At 37.5% G+C, this 25,187-nt stretch overlaps 1 long non-coding RNA gene across 3 annotated transcripts; it reads left to right on the top strand.

The window, feature by feature from the left end:
• The first annotated feature begins 1,333 nt into the window (after window positions 1–1,333).
• Window positions 1,334–25,187, top strand: LOC131027638 (uncharacterized). Of its 3 annotated transcripts, XR_009371988.1 has the most exons (5): window positions 1,334–1,560; window positions 1,660–1,812; window positions 2,207–2,486; window positions 22,560–22,823; window positions 24,460–25,187. It is a non-coding gene; the product is annotated as an uncharacterized LOC131027638 (long non-coding RNA). The 3 variants fall into 3 exon arrangements; XR_009371987.1 differs by lacking the exon at window positions 22,560–22,823 and having other exon boundaries at window positions 24,460–25,181; XR_009371986.1 differs by lacking the exons at window positions 22,560–22,823; window positions 24,460–25,187 and having other exon boundaries at window positions 2,207–2,676.

Here is a 25,187-nt window from a genome sequence, read left to right on the forward strand (position 1 = left end):
TCTCATAGGAAATCAATACTTAGGAAACTCAAGAAGAGTATGAAAATAAACAAGAAGAATTGGCAATCAAGAGAGAAGAAGCAACTAGTACTCAAGTTCCAATTGTATCAGTAGTAACACTACAAGGAGTAGAAATCCCAAAAGACGTGAGAGAAGAAATTGAAGGAATTAAAGAGTTGTTTGCACCATTGAACATTCTGGTCGTATATACAGGTAGACAACAAATAAATGATTTAGAAACTGACTCGAATGAGTATGAATGGGGTCCAGATAATCTCTCAGATACATCTACTACAAAAACTCCTAAATAATCTAGTGCTATCATAGATAAAGAACAAGAGGAAAACCGCTTAAAGTTGCAAAAGGAAATAGAGGAAAACAGACTAAAAAGACAAGAAGACTATGAACACACACACACACACACACACACACACACACACACACACACACACACACACACACACACATATATGCACACACACACATGTATATACATGTATGTATATGTCTATGTGTGTGTATATATATAATAATTATTTTTGCACCTCAAGGGTTTTGTCGCCAAGTTAGTTGTTGAAACACATCCAGCTTAGGAAAATAAATTATTTTTCTTTTATATTTTTGCATAGTTCCATGGAGTTTTTTGACATGGGGATAAGTGTCAGGGATGGGGGGACCGAGGGCCTAAGTTTTGGGATGACAGGGGGACAATGGTTGTGGGGTAGGGGGGAGGTGTCAACACAAATGCATAAAGTAGTTGAAAAATTAGGTATAAAAAGATGTGTAAGGAATGAGTATAAGAATTGAAAATAAAACTTTAGCATATTAGGTAAAGTTTAAACTATTAAACATTAAAAATATGATAATAATTGAATTGACACATGTTGTTTTTGTCACCTTTGCCAAATCTTTGTTAGTTGTTAGAACCAGAATGTTAAGCGATATTATCTTTTGATAAATGCTTGCTTAGGTATCTATAATGTTATTGTTTTGATATTATGATTTATATCTTTGTTCATTGTTTCTCTTAATTGTTTTGATATTTTGGCTGATCTTAGATTTAGATGACATCATGACAAGCTTTGAGAGTTGTTTACAAGTTGAGAGATAAATAATTGTGTTCAAATTTGTGGTCATTTTTTTTTGTTGAATTTACTATTAGTAGACCTATAAATTGTTGCCAATGTTATTGCCTACTATGTAGAGGGGGGGTTTAAGACATTATATTAGTAATATTAGTTTTGTCTTAAAAACATATTTTATGTTTAAATCATATCTTTAATTAATTTAATTGATTGAAATAAGAAAATAGGTAAAAACACTTTCCCTATCTAGTTTTCCTCTCGTTGGACAATTCATCTGTCCGCTAATTCTCTGCTCCGGTGGTGGCATCATATTCAGAATGCAGTTATGAAGGCACGAAGGGTTATCATGGGCTTAACTTCACCTGCAAAACCTACCCATATTTTTCCATTAGCCATCTGCAAACTCTACCCAGTGGATGACACCCTTGATCAAGTTGATGTTCTTGATGGCGATGTGTGCACTTACTTCACCTTGGTTAGAATGATTTCAAATTTTCTGCAACTTTTCTCTTAAATCAAGTGTTTTTGGAAATGTCACTGATTCGATGTTTAATGTTTATCGCTCTTTGCACAGTTCATGTTAGACCCAGATGCCTCTAGTCCCAGTGACCCTGTTGGATGCAAGTATCTATACATTGGTATATTGCAATGATTTTCCCGCGTTTTCTCATTCCGGTTTCATTCAAGAAATTAACCCTATCCAGCCAACCTGGTGACATTTAGTTAGGTATCAACACTTAACCCTATTAACCCTATGGATGATGAAATTTGTCCTTATGTTCATTCACTTAATTGATTGGTTCAAGTTCCTTTTCCTTAGAATTGTTGCACATGGTCCGCCTTAAGGAGTTACATAGTGAAAAATTTTGAATGACTATTTGCATAGATTAATTTGGCATTCACAACTGTTTGTGGTACAAAGATTTCTCTAGCAGGTTATTTTGAAATTATTTTTCTTTTTACACATGATACCATCAAACTGTATCTTTACAAATTTTAGGAATAAGCACTTAAAATTTATTTATAAGCACTTAAAATTTATTTTCTCTAGAAAATATTGAATATTAAAAGTTTATGGATATTCATACCTTGTTCTAGGCTCATTAATTCATCACATGCAGGATGAACACTCACAAAAGTAAAAGCGTTGGATCAATAGACTGGTCCTCACTTTGCATTTCATAATACACTTTCAAGGCCGCCTCAAAAAACCCATGCTTGGTATAAGATGAAATCATGGTATTCCACGAGGCCACATCCTATTGGGGAGTTTCTTGAAAAAACTATAGATCTTCATCAAGTCTTCCATTCTATACATATCTCGCAGTCATTGAATTCCATGAAATCATGTCTTTTTGAGGCAATTTTCCTTTGGCGATTGCTTTAACAAGTTTGCATAAGGTAATACACTTGTTTATGTCTCAGTTAGCTAGTTTTATGACTATTGATCTATCATGGAAGCACTATCTATATATTCTTATGTTTGATCATAAGGAATGAAATGTATGTTATGCATCTCACTGTTATGGATATTTCAATCCTAACTATCCTTGAACACAATCAATTGTTCTTATCAATTCCTTTGAGACTTTGTGACTGTACATTACGGTGTTTTTGCTCCATGCTATCACTGTATATGATCTCATCTAGCTTGTGACTACTATGTTCTCAGAGATCTACAACTTTAGGCTCACTGTGGATGCATCTTTTTTATGCTTTTGGCATCTTTACTCTTCTTTGTGATCCCTATTCTTGGATGAACTACATCATTATCACTCTGCTGCTCTTCCCAACTGGATCTCACTGTCTTGATGAGAATGTTTTCTTTTATAGACTGTAATGTGTCCTCTTTTGTCACTATATCCTCAACCCTTTTGTCTCTTCAAAAGGCGATCTTCTTGGCAAGACTATCTTGAGCTTTGAAGATGATATGTATTCTCTCTTTCATTAGGACTGAAACCATGTCTTCTTAATTTTCTTGATATCATTATTGTCTAAACTATGTGCCAAGGATTAGAAACCCTTATTTTCACCACATCCCTTCATCATGGTCATTGTGGCTATGATTTCAAGGCTGCAAACACTGAATTTTCTCTGTGTTCATTATTAATGACCTCTGTTGTAAAGGTTTTCTTTTCTTTCATACCCTCAATTACCCTCTTACTGCTATCTCTTGTGAAGTCTCTATCTTGACTATATTGTTAATGGGCTGCTTATGATTGTGTATGATTCTTTTGGAAGGCTGTCTCAGACTCTAGGCACTGTCAAGCTGCATTATACTTGTGTCATTCCTTTATTCAATCACTGTCCTGAGCTTGGTGGCTGTAATAATGGACAATCTTTGGCTTCATTTATCTTTGATTGTGTGTTGCACTCTGCATGATGATATTAACCATTGTTCTCTAAATAGTGCCCCGAAGCCCTTTTGACTGAACCCTCTGCCTTTGTGATAGGCTTTGAAACTATCTTACTTTGTAAATAAACCCTGTTAATCAGCTTTGGTCTAGTATAAAGATGGAGGAATTGCCTGCATGACATAATTGCCATTGTTTTTCCTCCAATAACTACAAACTTGATGGTCGGGATTTCATTTTCTCTGTATCTAGATCAACCATCTTCATTTCTTCTTGCTTTGTATCACTACCAACAATGACTATGCTTTGTTAAAAAGTTATATTCTCTTGCACCTTATTGACTGAAACCCTAGGTGATGTGCCTTGTGAATGACTTTTATCTCTGCTATATTCAATCATGGACCTTATGATCTAGCCTTTTAATCTCTGATTTGAGTCTTTCATTGAAATGCAATTCACTATCTATGGCTAACTTTATGCTTTCATCTATGTATTAGAATTTTGGGTAACTGCTGCTCATTGTGTTACTAATGAAGGGTTGTCGATATAATACTTTCTCTTCACTTTGATCTCATAGGTCACAGTGATCTTTGAAGATAAAAGTCATGAACTACCTTTGAAGATTTGATTGATCATGCTTGGGGCAGTCATTTGTCTTCATCTTGGAATCTTCTCCAACTTGCACGATCTTTTTCTTTGAGGTCGAATTTGGAGAAAATTCATGCAAAAAGTGAGTTAAAGCTGCTTGTAACTGATTGCTAACTGCTCCAAAATTTGCTTTAAGTGGGTAAGCATCCATATGGGGGGGCACTTGACTGAAGTAGGACTGTCTCATCTACCCCAAAATCCCTCCTTTTTTGGTATCAAAGTAATGATGAACTCAAAGATCCACCTCTTGGCTCGTTCATCTCCCCTTTAATTGCTTGCATATTATTTGGCACTAATGGTCCTCAAGCTTAGGCATAGGAATTTCCTTTTAACTATTTTGAGTAATTGGCATGGTAAATGACATTATCAATCATGAGTTGTTTATTAGATGTATGACGAGTTTGTAAACAATATTCACCAATACTGAAATCTTTTCTATCCTCTCATAGATGCCTGCATTAGGTTCTATTGACATTTTGAGGTTTACTAATTTTTGGGCAATATGTATTTTGCAAATAGTTCATTCACTCTATTTGTGGACTATCTTATAACCCATGATATGTTGATGTGAATTTTCTAGAATCCTTTGTGTCAAACTTTGCTCTGTACTTTAGTGTGAAGATCACTATGATTGAAAACACTAGTCATACTCCTTTATCCATGTATTGCAATCACAAGGCTACTGTATCACTGCATTATATAGCTACAAATGTGTCTTGTGAAGTGAACTTTGTCTCGAGCTCATGAACTATGTAGTTTGAATTATCACCGTGCCTCTCAATCCTTGTATTGCTTCCGAAGATGTAATGAGCCTACTTTGATATGGACTGAAATGTCATGGTCAGGATTCTCTTTCATTAATCTTTGACCTTGCTACTATTGGGTCTCCTTGATACATAACCTTAGGCCTTCTTAATAAATCCATCATGTCTTCCATGAGCCTTGTGAACCCTTGTGTAGGGTTTTATAATGCCCCTTTTTCCTTCTCTCCTCTGTGATTGACGATGTTTTGTTAGATTTCAATTCACTAAAGACTTGGACATTACTATTCATATTGTGAATATCTATAAATACAACTAATGATTTGTCACTTCATGACAAATATCTCAAGAATAAGACCTATCTATGAGATCAATCTTCTTTGTGCAATGTACTGTGTGTAGTCTCAATCTATTCTTAGGGCTACAATTCATCCATAGTAAATGTTGATTTTTTTTGGGAGATGAAAGAAAAATAGTGTTGGGGCTGTTATGATTGGCATTATGAAGTTTCTCACATCTTTAAGGTTGCATTAATGCCTTATGAACCCTATTACTGCCCTTTGTAGATGACTTCTTTCATACAGTTTTAGGATTGATCTCCAAAACCTCCTTTATTTTGAGTTGATACTTTGAATCTGTCTTCTCCCTCTTGCTATGATTTTCTGCTAAGACTGTGATTTCCTGTCATTGAGTGTTCCTATGTACTATGGACTCTTCTCTAAATCTTCACAGCCCCACTTCCTCTATGTTTCTATTGACTCACTGTCTGGCTGTCCTTTCCATCTAGTGAAACCCTTCGAAAGTTTTATGAGTCTGTCCTTTATACTGTTATCCTTGCTTGCTACACTGATATCTCTCTATGGTGACTACTCTTCAAAGATGATTATGTCTTCATTCTTTCATTACTATCTTTAGTCGCTACATCATATCTGTAACTGTGGTTGAATACCTGGGAATGATTTTATAAACTTGTGACTATCTTACTGCTTAGAAACTGAAACCCCAGGGCTGCCTCCTTGCATTTTGATCTTCTCTTTACTGTCATAAAGCTACTCTTACAATGGCTATTCACTATTTTTGTTCTATTACTTGTCCAAGAAAACTTGGTCACTGTTCTATGCATCCATGTCTTCTTGTATCACTATACTTAAATCTACATTTTGAATGCTCGATAGTGTTTTGAGAATTGGCACTATCACATACCTTAAAGATTGTACCTTTCATGGAGTGACTGGGACTGCCCTAAATGATGGAGTGGCTATCATCTTTGCTAGCTCTTTGTCTCTTTCCTTGATACCCTACGGGCCTACACTACTGCATGGGTTACGGGCCTACACTACTGCATGGGTTGTCATCTTTGCTTCTTAGGCATCCTTCTCACTGTTTTTGTCAACCTTATGACAAACTTATGCTCTAATCATCCTTTTGATGAGCTTTATAAACTGACTGCTGCTCTAGACCTTGAAGACTAAGCTCTTATACATTTCTTCTCTTACTGTGTCTTGAATGGCCTTTAGCAGGGCACTGTTCTTGTCAATGCATGATGGCTTGTGTGAAACCCTTTAAGACTGAAACTATACTGCCTCGTGGACCATGATCTCTTTTTATTGTTGGGGTATTGGTCATCAGTGGTGCTCATTCCATTTCTATCTGCATAATTAATCTTTATTACCTACATTTTCCTCCTCTGGACATGGACATCACCATCTTTTCTTTTCACTGTGTTTGTGCCCTTTGGACTGTGTCTTAAATTCTTTGTTCTATTGATTGAAAGCTCTATTATCATGATGGTGGAATGTCCTGTTGACTTTGCAAGTTGCATGACTGTGTTATGTGCTTTTGTCTGTCCTATGAGACTATCTTGTGTGATATTCACTTAGGCTGCCATTTTTACTCTACTTTGATGCATTGTCTCAGATAATGATGATTGCATTCTTCTTTTCATTGTGGTCTAATGGTCAATTAGTGTTCTACCGGTAATGGTTAGATAATCAGTGTTCTACCGGTAATGTTAGTTTTGAACTTATTACTTATTAACCAGTTAACAGTAAATAAAATTAAAGTGCATGCACCAAATAACACATAGAAAGGCAACACCATAACACCAGTATTTATACGTGGAAAACCCTGCAAAGGGAAAAACCACGATGGGGCCGATACCCACAATATCTATATACTTGATCAAGGTATACGAATATTACATGAGGGGGTCTGCACATGCATAAAGGCCAACTGCCTAGAGCTCACTGCTCAAACACAAAATAAGAAGTCTCACTGACTTACATAATATTACAAAGTGTTTACAAATGAAAATGAACTTATAAATTGCATTTGACCATGTTGGATAAGTTCTAGTGACTGCTCTGATATCCTTCTCTATATACCGGTTCACTGATGCTTTGTTCTGCTCTGTTCTTCTATCAGTTTTGTTTTGCACATGAAATTGCACATAGACGCTTCTAATCGATGACCAAAATGTATACCAATACTGACTGAAATATTCAAAACCAAAAATTCGCATCTGATCTATCGCTGAAATTATCTTCTTAAATATCCTTCCAACTTCACCATGTCAGCTTCAATGAGAAATATAAACATGTCAGCTTCCGGTACATAATGAGTTTCAATCATAATCCCAATGACCATGTCGACCATCACACGTTACCTCAAAATTCATGAAAGAAATAACCAGGACCAAAAGATTTCCTATCTGGGTCCTATCCATTACCGGGTTCCATATACATGTTACCGGGATCAGGACTTAGCCGGGTATGAAGTGAATATCGGTGTCGGTGTAAAGCAATGTGAATACCGGTTAAATGCAATGAATGCCGGCTAACCAAACAATGAAACCATTTACCCTGAGATGATGATTTGCCATCAATGACAACCCAAAATGCCATTAGCTCTTACCGGATGAGTTTCAATTGCCAACAATCTCCCCCTTTGGCATTGATGGTAACACTTATGTGAAAAATGATCATTCGTGAAATTGCCACTGAATCTCCATAACCTTCTGACCTGTATATGAATCTGCTAATGCTCCCCCTGAGAAATATATACTTTTTTCACTTATTCCTCCCCCTTTGACATCAACGACAAAGCGAGGTGCCCACAAAGAATTCTATACAGTTATAAACATGAGCCGATTCTATACAAACTTCAAAATATACATACATATTCTTCAAAAATGAAAAGTAGGTATCCCAACCTTGCTTAAGAGATTCAAGAATGGAGATGAATCCATTCAAGATACTGGCATAATACTCAATTTCCTCTGAAGTAGTCGGATCCACCTTCTACAAGTTAGACATACACTTTGTTTTATGAAACAACAAATTATCAAGCTGGGGACCAATCAGATTCCGGAGCTCGTTTGATCTCCTTATTATTCTGTCCCTATCCTTCTCCAATTTCAAAATTTGATCCATAACCACCAAAATTAGACCATCCAAAGAGTTTGTTAGATTGATTGCCGAGTTGTAAGAGTTAGAAATCTGAATTAAGTTTTTCTTACAGTCTGACAATTGCTTGTCTATGGAGCCAGTGAGCTTATCAAAATCTAGGCAAGTCTTATATACACTGCCTCCTTTACCCAAAGCTGCATCAATGGATTGCAAGAAGGTCTAGAGTTTCTCCTTATCAATCTCAATCATTTGCAAAAATGTTAACTTCCGGGCTGCCACAAAATTTTCTTTAGCCTCTGTTAGTGAAATCTTCAATAAAGAATCATAGTGTTTGGGGATAAAATTAATGATTTCCTCAAGTTTACCCGAAGATCTCGCGCCTTCTTGAGCTTGAAATTCTAAGACTAACTAGTTCAAAACTGCATTCAATTAATTTTTTGTCATTTGACTCTTCTTGAGCCAATTCCTGAGTCGCTTGTGCCTGAAGTGTTGTTGCTACCAAAATCTTCTCTACTGGTGACATTTTGTGGTAGGGTTTGTCAAAACTGACGGAAAGTTGTGGTAAATTTCCTTTAGCTATGGCAAAATTGTCAATTGCCAAGTCGGAGGAGAGATCCACCATAGTCTCCTTACCTTTATTAGCCGGTGAGATAACCTTAGAATCTTTCAACTCTTGTGCATTGGTGGGTTCACCACTTGGTGCCTCATCCAAACCCTAAGTATCCTCTGTATCCTTATTCTTTGAATCCTTATTTACATCTACCTCTATATCCTCTGTAATCTGTACATTTTTTGTTGGTATGTCCTCTTTTACAAAATGTGACTCAGTAACCGACACAGTGGTATCCGGTGGAATGCTTGCTGGTTTCTCAGTATCTACACTTTGTTGATTTGCCGGTTGCTTATCCTTAGGCAATTGAATATTCTGGGATTGTACAAAATTAGAACTCAACTCAGCCTAATCCCAAAAGAATTCTTATCCAGATCTCAATTGTTTCCTTCCTAATCTCTTCAAATCTTTCCAACATAAGGCTGTTTATTCTATACTTAGGGTTAAATTCTGATGATTTGATTATATTGATCAAGTCATCCATCTTTAGAGGAGTTATTGCGAGACAAAGATTGACCAATTCGGTCTCCTTAATCTATCGGTCCAAAGACTGAGCGTGTAGTTTTCTGACCTCTACCTTATCATATAACTCCTTAGGCAAAATTTTCTCTAGTTCTATCAATGCCCTACTCAAACAATCAAGATACAAAAGAGTATCCTCTTCTATTTGTTTCTTGTCCTTTTCCTCAAAACCATCAAACAATGAAGAAATATTATCTAAATTAGCACCATTTATTATCTGATCAATCAAATCTTGAGCGTCCATCTTCTTACCAGTTCTTCTTTTTGGTTTTGGTTTGGACTACTCATCTGATCTAGGTTTTCTCTCATGTATAATTGTGATCTTTGGCTTCCGGGGAGTCTCCTTGACTGGTTCTTGCTTATGTTCCTCTTACTTGTCCCTCACAACTCTAGCAAAAATGCGTTTCTTTTTGGGAACCTCCTTAATTTCTGCATCAGACTTTGTTTCTTCAGAAGAAACAGTCATATACTGTCGGGTAGCCTTATGCTTCTTCTTAGGTGACTCTGTCGTTTTCTGACTAGCAGGCTCAGTTGTGGATTCTTCCGGTTGTTTTGAAGTCTCTATTGTAACCGGAACCACATTGGGTGTGGCCTGGGCTTCTTTTTGGGCTTCCCTTTTCTCTTTTCTCTGCTGCTTCATTTCTTCTTTCCTCTATTCTTCCAAAATTTTGACTTTCTGCTCAACCTTGGCCCTATCATGACCTTCACTTATCAATGTTTCTGCTACTACCTTGGTCATCTTCTTCCCGAATGTCGGAGCTACTTGTTCCTTATGAACTTTCAGTCCTTTCTTCTGGGCTGTGCCAAATTTTTCTTCCTTCTCATCAACCTGTGCCTGCAATAGATGTTGTGCATAGGCATCCAGTGTGGCCTCGTCTATCCCATAGCCCATTGGAATTATCCAGATTATTCTAGGTTGTACAGCCTCCATCATACATTTATCTTTATTGACCATAAAAAAATTGTATCCTTATACTTCTCTATTATAGATTTGGGGATCTGAGACCTATTCTTCATTTCCTCCTAAAATGTATTGAAAAACACCCATAAATTTGCTTTACTTGATTTGTCCCCTTGTTTATCCAAAATTTGTGCAATTTGTGTTGCTACCAGGCGGTCATAATCCCACTAAATCTTACCAAAACTGGGAATAGTGCCCAAAAATTAAAATACCAAATAGATAATGAAGGAGCCATACCAGAAGGTATTCTTCTTGTCTAGCTTGATCTTCTGCAGGTTAGTCTTGAGTTCTTTCAACATTACACTGCATAGATCATAATGGGCATCCTCCTTAACCATCTCATGTGCCATCAAAATTGTGTTACTGGAGACAGAGTTTAACTGGTTTGACTGATAAACCTTATATCCAATAATCATTGTTGCAAACTTCACATCTATATCCTTGACATCATCTACTCTTAAAGAATGTCCATCAAAAGTTGCGCTAGTAAATTTATTGAGCTTTGTGTTAACACCTTGTGCCGAGAGCACCTTTGATTTTGTGCAAACAGGTGACATTTTTTATCTCTTCTTCCGTAATCTTGTACAACTGGTTCAGCCATATGAACTCTCTGTGAATGCAGATCAAAACATAATTCACCCATTTTGCCTCATCAAAAGTTGGAAAATCCATGAACTATGTAAAACCCTTCCTTTGCAGGTGTGCAAATTCTGGTTTGAGCTGGTTTTCGGAAATTAGGTTTTGAGTGAAAACGCAGGACAACTCATAACCTCCAAGTTCTTCAATGTCGCAGTGGATATAAGCCTTAATGTCCCCAGTATGAAGAACTCCATGGTGAAATTTCGAAAATGTGCCCAATGGCTCATCCAAAAGAGATTTGTACGGATGCTTCTTGAAAATGGGATGAGGGCAGTTCTTAATCTCAACCACCAAAGGAGTATCGATGCTGGATGAACATGAAGCCATTATAACCAAACACGGAAACTAGGGTTTCTGCAACACAAAAATACCTTGAAAAGTTGCTGGGAGAATCAGTGTTATACCGGTAATGTTAGTTTTGAACTTATTACTTATTAACCGGTTAACAGTAAATAAAATTAAAGTGCATACACCAAATAACACTTAGAAAGGCAACACCATAACACCAGTATTTATACGTGGAAAACCCTGCAAAGGGAAAAACCATGGTGAGGCTGATACCCACAATATCTATATACTTGAACAAGGTATACGAATATTACATGAGAGGGTCTGCACATGCGTAAAGGCCAACTGCCTAGAGATCACTGCTCAAACACAAAATAGGAAGTCTCACTGACTTACAAAATATTACAAAGTGTTTGCAAATGAAAATGAACTCATAAATTGCATCTGACCATGCTAGATAAGTTCCAATGATTTCTCTAATATCCTTCTCTGTATACCAGTTCACTGATGCTCTGTTCTGCTACCGATTATGTTGTGCACGTGAAACTGCACACAAACGCTTCTAATCGCTGACCAAAATGTATACCAATACTCATTGAAATATTCACAACCAAAAATTCGCATTCCATCTCACATATGATCTATCGCTAAAATGATCTTAAATATCCTTCCAACTTTATAAATGATAGGAATGATGTTTCATAATATATAATTTCTTTATCACAACATTGAACTCATTTGTTCATATGGATACATATGAATTATACATAATATATGCACAGAGGCATGTTGAATCAATGCATAAAATAGGCTTCATTTTTACATAGATACATGTAGAATCATACAAGTTATCAACACTGAAGTGAAGAATCGAATAAATTTTAAAACTTGAATGGGATTGAACAGGAATGTTGATAATGAAAACCTATTGCAATGCACCATTCCCTATTCCACCCATGCCACTGGATATTATTTCTATTGTGTGTTGAGAAAAGGGTGTTGTATGTTGGCAATATACTGGATTTGGTTATGTGTTGTCATTGATGTCAACACTGTATCTTGGTTGGATATGGTTCTGCTATCCCGATTAGAATTGGTGTTGGCTGTGATTCTGATCTAGTATGATCAGATCCCTAGTTTCGATTTTGGATGGTTATTCTGGATGGCTACATGCTTGTCATATTCTGCCGGTTCATGATTTGGTGTTCTGGAAGCTATCGCTTATGTTCCTAGTTGGTATTTCTTGGTACCGGTTAGCGATATTTGATGATTTGGTTAGATGATTTTGGTCTGGCTTATGGAAACGGTTTCTAATGTGTTGAAGGTGCTTCTTGATTGTGTCCCATTTTTTTGGTGGCTTCGCATTGGCTGACGTGATGATATGGTGGTCCTATTTGGATCCAGTTAGATATTCTGTGTTATTATACTAAGGGTTTCTACCGGTTGGTGAAACGTGTTGGAGATTGGTCTTAGCATGATTTCCGATGGATGTAATTGTTTGGAAATTTGATTTAGGTCCATGCTATGTATTGTAAATCATAATATTGGTTCGTCGGTGATATCGTGTGATGTAATTTTTGTAATTATGGGTTTATGGGTTTAGGGTTTAGCTAACCTTATTAATAAGGTTGATGATCTGTATTTATAGGTGACTTATTCATGTAATTTGGGTATGGTATGGGATCGGTGGTTGTGTCTGCATTATTAGAGAAATTTTTATGTGTGAACAAGTAATATATCATTTAGTAAAAATTGTGAAGGTTTTTGGAGTTGTAGGGCAGGCATCTGTGCTTAGCCGAAATTGTATCAAGCATTAGGAGATGCTACTTTCACAGTTCATTCTTTTCGGATTGCAGTCCGATGCTTTTGAAAGTCAGTGAGACTTCCCTTTTGTGATAAGAAGTGTGCTCTAGGCGGTTGGCTTGATTGCAAGTGCAATCCCCATTGTAACTATTTCACATACTGCTGTAGAAGTATTATCTGATTGTGGGTAGGGTTTAATAATACAATGATGAACAATGAGTACCAAACTAAACTGAGAAGGGGGGGGGGGTGAATCAGTACAGATATAAAAACTTTTCCTGAACTGGTTTGATTGTAAACAGTGAACTTGACTAGCAATCACTAACACAGGTCATAAACCAAATTACTACCGGTTAAACACAATGAGATTGTGAAAGATATAAATCGGAAACACTTATCTTACCACACAACCTACACCCTCATTTCCACATTATCCTTGAGCATAAATAGGTAATCTATCATCAACAATATAATAACATGCTAAATCAACATGATTCATCGCTTGACAGAAAACAACAAAGCATCACGTGAAAAGGACATCACACATGACACACATTTTTCACGTGGAAACCCAACTGGGAAAAACCACGGTGGGGATGAATACCCACAAGTTGTTTTTGAACTCTTTAGAAGGCCGCTCTGTTAGGAGCCTAGTCCGGTTAAAGACTGTTACAACAGATTCTGTTAAGAACCGATCCTGTTAGAGATCACCCGGTTAAGGGATGGCTAGAATACCCGATTAAGGGTTAAACCCTGTTAGAGGTTACCTTGTTAGAGGATTTTATGAACCCAATGGTTTTGAGTCACCCTGTTAAAGGATTTACAGCAAGCTGGTTAAGGCTACCCTATTAAGGGATTTTCCAACTGTTGAAGTGGTTAGAGATCAATAGGTATTACAATGATCTGGTAATAGCACTTCAATGCCAATGCAGATCCGCTTTAATTCCTTTCTTCTGCATACACACTCTGTAGGTATCAACCCTCTTATTTGGTCTGGCAAGAATCATGTGTCTTTGCACTTAGATACACACACAACATTTGCCAACAACTTCAACATAAAACACAACATCGACCTTATAGGAAATAGATAGGTCGATAACATAAACCTTAAACATTTAGGTTGAGCAATTCAGTCGGTTCAATCCTGACCATTGAACACTTTGCATTTGAATACAACGGTCTTGAACAGATCTCAAGACATTCTCCATCGTTCGTTCTTTGCCGCTTCTTGGAGGCGATAACCCATCATGCGTTCTCCACTATTTACAGGGACTTCGCTTATTCCCGAGGTAGATGGGATCAATCCCCTTCATGCAAGATCCTTCACGCGCATGAGGCTGACGTGGCAACACGATCTGATCTCCATTACACTGTTAACTCATCACACAATGCCATCGGTTGAATCACACAAGCTCGAAACACTTCAACCGCAAACCCTGAAGCTGAGACTACCAAACGATAGTCATACCATATTAAACTGCTTCACCTTTAGCACATATACCGGTTCTCATCATTCTACTGGTTCACTTTGCCAGTTGCTTAACTTCAATAAACCTGTTCACTCTTCATCATATTACCGGTTCACTCTTCAGCATATTATTGGTTCTCTTTCAGCATATTACCGATTCTCTCTTGAGCATATTACTGGTTCTCCCTTGAGCATATTGACATCAATGACAACACAATATCGTCATGTCAACATATTCTGCACATATGCCAACAATCTCCCCCTTTGGCATTGATGACAATATACAAAGAATACAAAGATATCTCTCTTTCTGTATCACATCTTCTCCTTAATACTATAGATATCTTCTTCGCTTCACATCTTCTCCCCCTTTGACAATAATGTCAAAGTGGAGGCACAAGTTTCCCTGTTCCACTATGCTGCTCCCCCTGAGGAGTATCATCTTTCAACACATCAATCCTAAAAAGATATATCAAAGTAAGATCTGATTGATGTGGAGCATACACCTTTAGATTACTTCTTGAAGGGGCAACACCCCTAATTCACCTCTCAGATAGGTAAAAGTAGCCTTCGGCAGAGGCTTGGTGAATATGTCTGCTAACTGCTTCTTACTGGAAACATGTTAAAATACTACCTCTTTGTTCTGAACCTTTTCCCTCAAGAAATGATACTTGAGTTCAAAGTGCTTGGTTCTAGCATGTAAAACTGGATTCTTGGAAATGTTAATTGCACTTGTATTGTCACAAAGTATACTTACCGGTTCAAATACAGGAACTTTGAAGCCATTCAATACATGCTTCATCCAAATAGTTTGGGTGCAGTTCATAAAAGCTACAACATATTCCGTCTCTGCTATAGACTGAGAGATACAACTCTGCTTTTTACTCATCCATGAGACCAGTCTACCACCGAGAAAGAATGCACCACCGGTTGTGCTCTTCCAGTCATCCACATTACCAGCCCAATCAACATCTGTGAACACTTTCAGATTGAAATGATCATTGTATGGATACCATAATCCATAGTCAATAGTTCCCTTCTAATATCTAAGATTCCGCTTGACTATTGCCAAGTGGGATTCTCTTGGGCTCTGTTGAAACCGAGTGGTAATACCCACTGCATGTGCAATGTCCAGTCTGCTATGCACCACATAATGCAACTTACCAATTATTGATCGGTATTCCTTCTCATTTACCAATACTGAGTCATCCTCTTTTGATAGTTTACAACCGGTCACCATTGGTGTATCAACCGGTTTGCTGTCTTCCATGCTAAAGGTCTGCAACACCTCTTTGACATACTTGGACTGAGTAATAAAGATTCCATATTTCATTTGCTGAATCTGTAGTCCAATGAAGAACTTAATCTCCCCTATGAGTAACATCTCAAACTCTTTTTTCATCTCATCTGCAAAATCATGACTCATCTTGTCATCTCCACCAAAGACTATGTCATCAACAAATACTTCACAAATCAGAATCTGATCTCCTTCTGATTTCAAGTAGATATTGCTATCTTCACTTGTTCTTTCAAATCCAACCTTCACAAGATGGGAGTGCAAGCGTTCATACCATGCTCTAGGCGTCTGCTTCAGGTTCTATTAAAAACCGATCTTGTTAGGGATCACTCGGTTAAGGGATCGCTAGAATACCCGGTTAAAGGTTAAACCCTGTTAGAGGTTACCTTGTTAGAGGATTTCATGAACCCAATGGCTTTGAGTCACCCTGTTAAAGGATTTACAACAAGCTGGTTAAAGCTACCCTGTTAAGGGATTTTCCACTTGTTGAAGTGGTTAGAGATCAACAGGTATTACAATGATATGGTAATAACACTTCAATGCCAATGCAAATCCGCTTTAGTTCCTTTCTTTTGCATACACACTCTGTAGGTATCAACCCTCTTATTTGGTCTGGGAAGAATCATGTGTCTTTGCACTTAGATACGTACACAACATTTGCCATCAACTTCAACATAAAACACAACATCGACCTTATAGGAGATAGATAGGTCGGTAACATAAACCCTAAACCCTAAACATTTGGGTTGAGCAATTCAGTCGGTTCAATCCTGACCATTGAAGACTTTGCATTTGAATACAACGATCTTGAATAGATCTCAAGACATTCTCCATTGTTTGTTCTTCGTCGCTTCTTGGAGGCGATAACCCATCACGCGTTCTCTATCGTTTACAGGGACTTCGCTTATTCCCGAGGTAGATGGGATCAATCCCCTTCATGCAAGATCCTTTACGCGCATGAGGCTGACGTGGCAACACGATCTGATCTCCATTACATTGTTAACTCATCACACAATGCCATCGGTTGAATCACACAAGCTCGAAACACTTCAATCGCAAACCCTGAAGCTGAGACTACCAAACGATAGTCATACCATATTAAACCGCTTCACCTTTAGCACATATATCGGTTCTCATCATTCTACTGATTCACTTTGCCAGTTGCTTAACTTCAATAAACCTGTTCACTCTTCATCATATTACCGGTTCACTCTTCAGCATATTATTGGTTCTCTTTCAACATATTACCGATTCTCTTTTGAGTATATTACTGGTTCTCCCTTGAGCATATTGACATCAATGACAACACAATATCGTCATGTCAACATATTCTGCACATATGCCAACAATCTCCCCCTTTGGCATTGATGACAATATACAAAGAATACAAAGATATCTCTCTTTCTGTATCACATCTTCTCCTTAATACTATAGATATCTTCTTCGCTTCACATCTTCTCCCCCTTTGACAACAATGTCAAAGTGGAGGCACAAGTTTCCCTGTTCCACTATGCTACTCCCCCTGAGGAGTATCATCCTTCAACACATCAATCCTGAAAAGATATATCAAAGTAAAATCTGATTGATGTGGAGCACACACCTTTAGATTACTTCTTGAAGGGGCAACACCCCTAATTCACCTCTCAGATAGGTAAAAGTAGCCTTCGGCAGAGGCTTGGTGAATATGTCTGCTAACTGCTTCTTACTGGAAACATGTTAAAATACTACCTCTTTGTTCTGAACCTTTTCCCTCAAGAAATGATACTTGAGTTCAAAGTGCTTGGTTCTAGCATGTAAAACTGGATTCTTGGAAATGTTAATTGCACTTGTATTGTCACAAAGTATACTTACCGGTTCAGATACAGGAACTTTGAAGCCATTCAATACATGCTTCATCCAAATAGTTTGGGTGCAATTTATAAAAGCTACAACATACTCCGTCTCTGCTGTAGACTGAGAGATACAACTCTGCTTTTTACTCATCCATGAGACCAGTCTACCACCGAGAAAGAATGCACCACCGGTTGTGCTCTTCCGGTCATCCACATTACCAGCCCAATCAACATCTGTGAACACTTTCAGATTGAAATGATGATTGTATGGATACCATAATCCAGTCAATAGTTCCCTTTAGATATCTAAGAATCCGCTTGACTATTGCCAAGTGGGATTCTCTTAGGCTCTGTTGAAACCGAGTGGTAATACCCACTGCATGTGCAATGTCCGGTCTGCTATGCACCACATAATGCAACTTACCAATTATTGATCGGTATTCCTTCTCATTTACCAATACTGAGTCATCCTCTTTTGATAGTTTACAACCAGTCACCATTGGTGTATCAACCGGTTTGCTGTCTTCCATGCTAAAGGTCTTCAACACCTCTTTGACATACTTGGACTGAGTAATAAAGATTCCATCTTTCATTTGCTGAATCTGTAGTCCAATGAAGAACTTAATCTCCCCTATGAGTAACATCTCAAACTCTTTTTTCATCTCATCTGCAAAGTCATGACTCATCTTGTCATCTCCACCAAAGACTATGTCATCAACAAATACTTCACAGATCAGAATCTGATCTCCTTCTGATTTCAAGTAGATATTGCTATCTTCACTTGTTCTTTCAAATCCAACCTTCACAAGATGGGAGTGCAAGTGTTCATACCATGCTCTAGGTGTCTGCTTCAGGTTCTGTTAAAAACCGATCCTGTTAGGGATCACTCGGTTAAGGGATGGCTAGAATACCCGGTTAAGGGTTAAACCCTGTTAGAGGTTACCTTGTTAGAGGATTTCATGAACCCAATGGCTTTGAGTCATCCTGTTAAAGGATTTACAACAAGCTGGTTAAAGCTACCCTGTTAAGGGATTTTCCACTTGTTGAAGTGGTTAGAGATCAACAGGTATTACAATGATATGGTAATAACACTTCAATGTCAATGCAAATCTGCTTTAGTTCCTTTCTTTTGCATACACACTCTGTAGGTATCAACCCTCTTATTTGGTCTGGGAAGAATCATGTGTCTTTGCACTTAGATACGCACACAACATTTGCCAACAATTTCAACATAAAACACAACATCGACCTTATAGGAGACAGATAGGTCGGTAACATAAACCCTAAACACTAAACATTTGGGTTGAGCAATTCAGTCGGTTCAATCCTTACCATTGAAGACTTTGCATTTGAATACAACGATCTTGAATAGATCTCAAGACATTCTCCATTGTTTGTTCTTCGCCGCTTCTTGGAGGCGATAACCCATCACGCGTTCTCTATCGTTTACAGGGACTTCGCTCATTCCCGAGGTAGATAAAATCAATCCCCTTCATGCAAGATCCTTCACACGCACGAGGCTAACGTGGCAACACGATCTGATCTCCATTACACTGCTAACTCATCACACAATACCGTTGGTTGAATAACACAGACTTGAAACACTTCAACCGGAAACCCTGAAGCTGAGACTACCAATTGGTAGTCATACCATATTAAACCGCTTCACCTTTAGCACATATACCAGTTCTCATCATTCTATCGGTTCACTTTGCGAGTTGCTTAACTTCAATAAACCTGTTCACTCTTCATCATATTACCGGTTCACTCTTCAGCATATTACCGGTTCTCTCTTTAGCATATCACTGGTTCTCTCTTGAGCATATTGACATCAATGACAACACAATATCGTCATGTCAACATATTCTGCACATATGCCAACAGGGTTTCCCACTGTGGTTTTTCCCTTTACCAAGTTTTCCACGTCAAAAACATTGGTGTTGTGTGTATTGTGCTTTCATGCTTTATCTTTCATTGTGTTGGTTTTTTTGTGCTTTGGTATACAATTTACAATTTGCATTAACTATGATATTGGTGGAAAACTCATTCACCCCCCTCTCAGTTTTCTCTCGATATTAGATTTGTCTAATAGTTGTATACCTTGCATAATAATGCTTCATTGTTGTATTATTTTATTATTGTGTGAGGTGGACATGGAATTATATTGTAATATCATATCATATTGTTGCACCTAGGGGCACCTAGATGGATGTGCAACATGTAGAGATTCCCTTGAAATATTCTTGTAACCACTTGATGAATTGTATTGACACATTGGTATTATTATATTGTATTTATTTAATATTGAGGAATGTAATTGTGATGAAGTACCCAATATTAAATGTGGGTCAAGGGTAGGTAAGAAAATATTATATTTTATTTTCGCATGGTTTTGTGAGAGCTTGTGTTTATAAAAGCAACCACAAGGGTAGTTGTTTGGGTTGGTCAATTAGCCAGGTTAGCATTTGTGAAGGAAGGAAGCATGGCATGGGATGTGTGGATTCATGCTTGGTCACATGGAGTGCTTGGTTATGGCTGAGTTTCAGAAGCTTTCTAGAGTTGTATTGTAATGGACGCATTGCTGAATAATACATGGTGGATGATACTTTTGGAGGCTGGGTTTTTCCCTCATGAGGGTTTTCCCAGGGTATATCTTGTGTCACATTTTCATGGGTATGTTATCTATTCTTTGCATGTGGATTCTATGTGTTGATTTGATTGAAATATTTAATGGGTTATGTAGAAATTGTCATAAAGATAGCTGCAAGTTTCCTTTCAAGTGGTATCAGAGCTATTGGTTTAGTGGTGTTTATAACCCTAGGTTGAATCCATGAATGCATGTAAGAATGAAAGATAAGACAAGATATGAGGGTTTGTTGCAAGTTGTGGGTTGTAGATTTGTGGGCATTTGTTGCAGATCTGAGGTTATAAAAATTTGTTTCAAAATGTGTTTCTATTGATTTGCATTTTGGGGGTTTTGAGGGTGAAGTTTAGATTTGGTCATGTGGGACAAAACAAACCCCATGACTGTGATCAAGGAGGTTGGGAGAATTTTTTTGATATATAACTCGATCATGTTCGGTGATGGAGGAATGACTTTGAAATATTTTTTTAGACGGTACGGTTGTACTGCCTACGCAGTGGTCATTGTCAGGAAATTAAAAAAATATATTCATGCATGATAGAACCCAAAATGCCTTTTTGTGAAAAAATAAAAATAAAAATAAAATAAATTGCAAAAGACATTAGTGAAAAAAAAATAAAAAATAAAAATAAAAATAAATTATTGCAGGTGGGGGGGTCCACAAACCCACCCCCCACCTGCGGCCTTGACTGCGGCAGTGTATCGCTGTCGGTCGGTACTATTGCCGACAGTGGTACCAGTGGTACCACTATTGGCAGGCAGTACCGTCGACAATGGATGCACCGTCGGTAGCCTGGTGGCATGGGTTCCCACCACGGGCCCACCCACGACGGTAGGTTTAAACCCCCGTATAATAAAATAAATCAACAAACAAAATAAAAGGAATTCCACAATTTTTTAAAAATGAAAAATTAAATTTGTTTTTAAGTTTTTAAATAAAAGTTTTGTTTTATTATAAAATCCACCCAATAAATTATTGATACCATGTATTATGTTTTTATATGCCAATTGTAAAATGGTGGGTGGGCCCGACCAGTGGGTTCCACCCGGATATTAAAAATAAAAAATATTATTGTTTATTGGCATATTGGAGGAAAAATTTGAAAAATTGTTTATTATGGTATATTGGAAAATTATTTTGGCATCCAGTTACTTGCATATAGCCTAATTGTCTTTTTTTCTTTCACGAAGCATATCTTGGGCGTATGATGTTGGATTTTTGAGATTTTGATGTTTGGGTAGCGAAATGTCAGTTGGAAGTCAGAGTTACCTTGATGACTTTGAGAGGTCATAACTTGAGCATACGAAGTCGGATTTTGGACTTCGAACAGTCAACAAAAATCTCTTAAAGAGCACTACACATAGATTCAGATTTAGAGCAAGTTTGACATGATTTATTTGCTGATATTTTGATCTGAGCGGTTTATGAGTTCTTTTGACTTTGACAACGTTATGAGTTTATGGCATGCTACATGTTGGAGATTTTGATTTGATGTCATTGTATACTTGGTGTTGTATCTCATATTGCTCTTATGATGACATGTATATCAGTTTGGTTTGGGTATGTATGTTGCATTGGTTGGTCTACAAGTTGTGCAGTTTTGTGAGTTGTCTTTACTTACATAATTGCACCTGTGACTTGGATATGGGTTGTCTATGCCCATAAATCTTTCATTGTTTATGCATATTCATATTTGGTGGCTTCTCTTAGTCATTGGTTCACTGATTTGTTATCATGTTAAGGAGGAGAGATATTGTTACAGGTACAATCATGATGGGGGACGTACATGGTTGACTATGTGATGTTGACAAGTTGGACACATTGAGCTAGATGTTCGGTTTACTAGATATGATCATGGTGCTATGGATGTTTCTTGTGTTTAGATACTTTGGCATGACATGATTTGGTTTTGCAGATGGTGATTTGATTGGATTTCTGATTTGATATGGCAGTGTATCTTCTTATTTGACGATCATGGTTTATTTGGCTCTTAGGGAGCTCATGATGCACGTTGTGAGTTCCTTGATTGTTATGTTATTTTGGTTGATTATCATGGTTAGAGGATGGTTTTATCTTGATGTCATAGATATATTGTATACACTTTTAGTGGGAGCTTTTGATAGTGATGATGTGACGGTGTAGGATTGGTTCTTGATTGTTTGTTGGTGGTTTTGTATCTTCTTGAGATGAAGTTCATGGTTTACTTGATATTGTTGACATTTTAGTTGTATGCGTGTAGACATGGATGATCTTCATTTAGAAGATGGTTATCACGATGCTATGGAGAGCTTGGTATCATGGTTCAATGGGAGCTTGTAGCAGTGATGTGTACTCACCATTGGATGGTGGATGAAATTCTTAGTGTGCAGATGTTTGGAGGATGCCTTAGATTCCGTTGCTGTAAAGGGTCTTTCACATTTCTGGGTACACTTGTAGGAGATGGGGATCTTCATGATATTTGAGGATGTTTAGATCTTGAGGGCTCAAGGAGTCCTTGGTTGAGGTGAGGTTTATGCTTTCATTTGACATGTTATCTTTGATTGATAGGATGGTTGACATTATGTCATGATACACTCTTGATGACTATCTTAGAGTTTTGACATGATATGGTTATTTGATATGTTTATATGGAGCATGTTATCTTTTTGGAGGAAATGGTTATATCATGTTGTCATGTTATGTTCCTGATTCTGTGGTTGGAGCTTTGACATTGATCTTGGTAGTTCTCTTTGTATTGGGTACATGATTATTTGCTTGATTACTTCATGGTGGTGCTATGTTGCATTCAGAGTTTGGCATGGATTGATTGGTTATAGGTACTCATGGATACTTGGAGACATAGGTTATGTTGGTATTCTCTTGTGATTAGAGATATTTGTTGGAATGGTTGATGGTTTCAGCAGGAAGACCGAGGAGCATTTAGATGGTATGTAATTGAGAAGAGATTGTTCTTAGTATGAGTCATGATGACTTGGATAGCTTGATGAACATTCTCATTCTCCACTCTTAGTCTACTGGACAGTTTACTACTTGAGAGGTATTGCCCATTGTTCCTTTCAGGTGCATTATGTTTATGCTTATCTTTCATAGATATGGATCTTGAGCAATAGAAATGTTTAGTTTTGGAGGGCTCATTTCAGAGATGTATGGCATTAGTTATCTCCTTGTGCATTTGAGTTATTATTATGATGGTGGTAGTCATTGATATTAGTTTGGGAGATGGTTTATTGGGCATATTCCCTTGGGATTGCGAATAGATATTAGTTTGATCTTCTTGGTTATGAGAGGTTTACATCCATGTTGATTACATGTTATATATGTTGGTTTAGTCCAAGAGACTAAACGGTGTTTGGGTGTTGTTATGCTTTTCATTTGGGGTTTTATGGAGATCATACTTGACATAATTAGCATTTAGAGGTGTGTGTATTAGGACATGCTACAGGTTTTGATTTGCAGTGTTTCTCTCTTTGTTTTGGTTATCTTTCTGTATGTTCGTATTCACATTACATTGGTTGGAGGTTGTTTGGAGCTATGTGTTCAGTGGTTTTGTGTTCATGTGTTGTCATGTGGGAGATGACATAGAGGTTCCTTTATCTCTTTCTTTTGTTGGTATGGAGAACATGGGAGAATGTTGGAGACATGGTGTGAGAGTGGTACTTACAGGTTATTGGTTTACATAATGTTCATATTGATGTGGATGTTCTCGATACTACACGGTTACACTTCTAGGATATGCTGTTAGTGGATTCATTTCTGATATTGACGTTACCTATGCAGTGGGAGTTCCTTGGTGTACATACATGGAAGGTATTGCACTTGGGGATTATGGTTGCATGTTACATGTTGCATATGTTGATGAGATGTTATTCACTTGGTTTGTATGCCTTGGAGGAATGTATAGTTGATGTGTTAGCGCTTGTTGTGGGTGTTATTTCATCTATGTAAACAACTACCTTTGCATTGGATACCTTTTGGATTAGTGTTTTTGTTTGGATATTAGTTGGTGCATGACTTATCGTTCTTGTGACAGATTGTGTGGCTTTCTCTTTGGATGGCCTTTTCATGTCCAATGGTAGTGGCATGATGGAGGGTGGGAGAATTCATGTATGATATGGTGGTCACTTTGTTTCTTATTGCAGGTATCTTGATGGAGCACATGGAGAACTTGGATTCCATGATGGTATATGTGCATGGCGAGAACAATCTCTTATTGATGTGATGGATTACGTCTTGGCCCTTATGCAATGTATACAACAAGTGGGAGAATGTTGGGAAAATGGTGTTGTACACCTTGCATAATAATGCTTCATTGTTGTATTATTTTATTATTGTGTGAGGTGGACATGGGACTGTTATAATATCATATTGTATTGTTGCACCTAGGAGCACCTAGATGGACGTGCAACATGTAGAGATTCTCTTGGAATATTCTTGTAACCACTTGATGAGTTGTATTGACACATTGGTATTATTATATTGTATTTATTTAATATTTAGGAATATAATTATGATGAAGTACCCAATATTAAATGTGGGTCAAGGGTAGGTAGGAAAAATATTATATTTTATTGTCACATGGTTTTGGGCACATGGTTTTGATGTAATACCACTGGGTGGTTTTGTGGGAGGTTGTGTTTATAAAAGAAACCACAAGGGTAGTTGTTTGGGTTGGTTAGTTAGCCAAGTTAGCATTTGTGAAGGAAGGAAGATGGCATGGGATGTGTGGATTCATGCTTGGTCACATGGAGTTCTTGGTTATGGCTGGGTTTCAGAAGCTTTCCATAGTTGTATTGTTATGGACACATTGTTGAATAATACATGGTGAATGATGCTTTTGGAGGTTGGGTTTTTCCCTCACGAAGGTTTT

The sequence above is a fragment of the Cryptomeria japonica genome, chromosome 3 (assembly GCF_030272615.1).
Source record: "Cryptomeria japonica chromosome 3, Sugi_1.0, whole genome shotgun sequence".
Taxonomy (NCBI): Eukaryota; Viridiplantae; Streptophyta; class Pinopsida; order Cupressales; family Cupressaceae; genus Cryptomeria; species Cryptomeria japonica.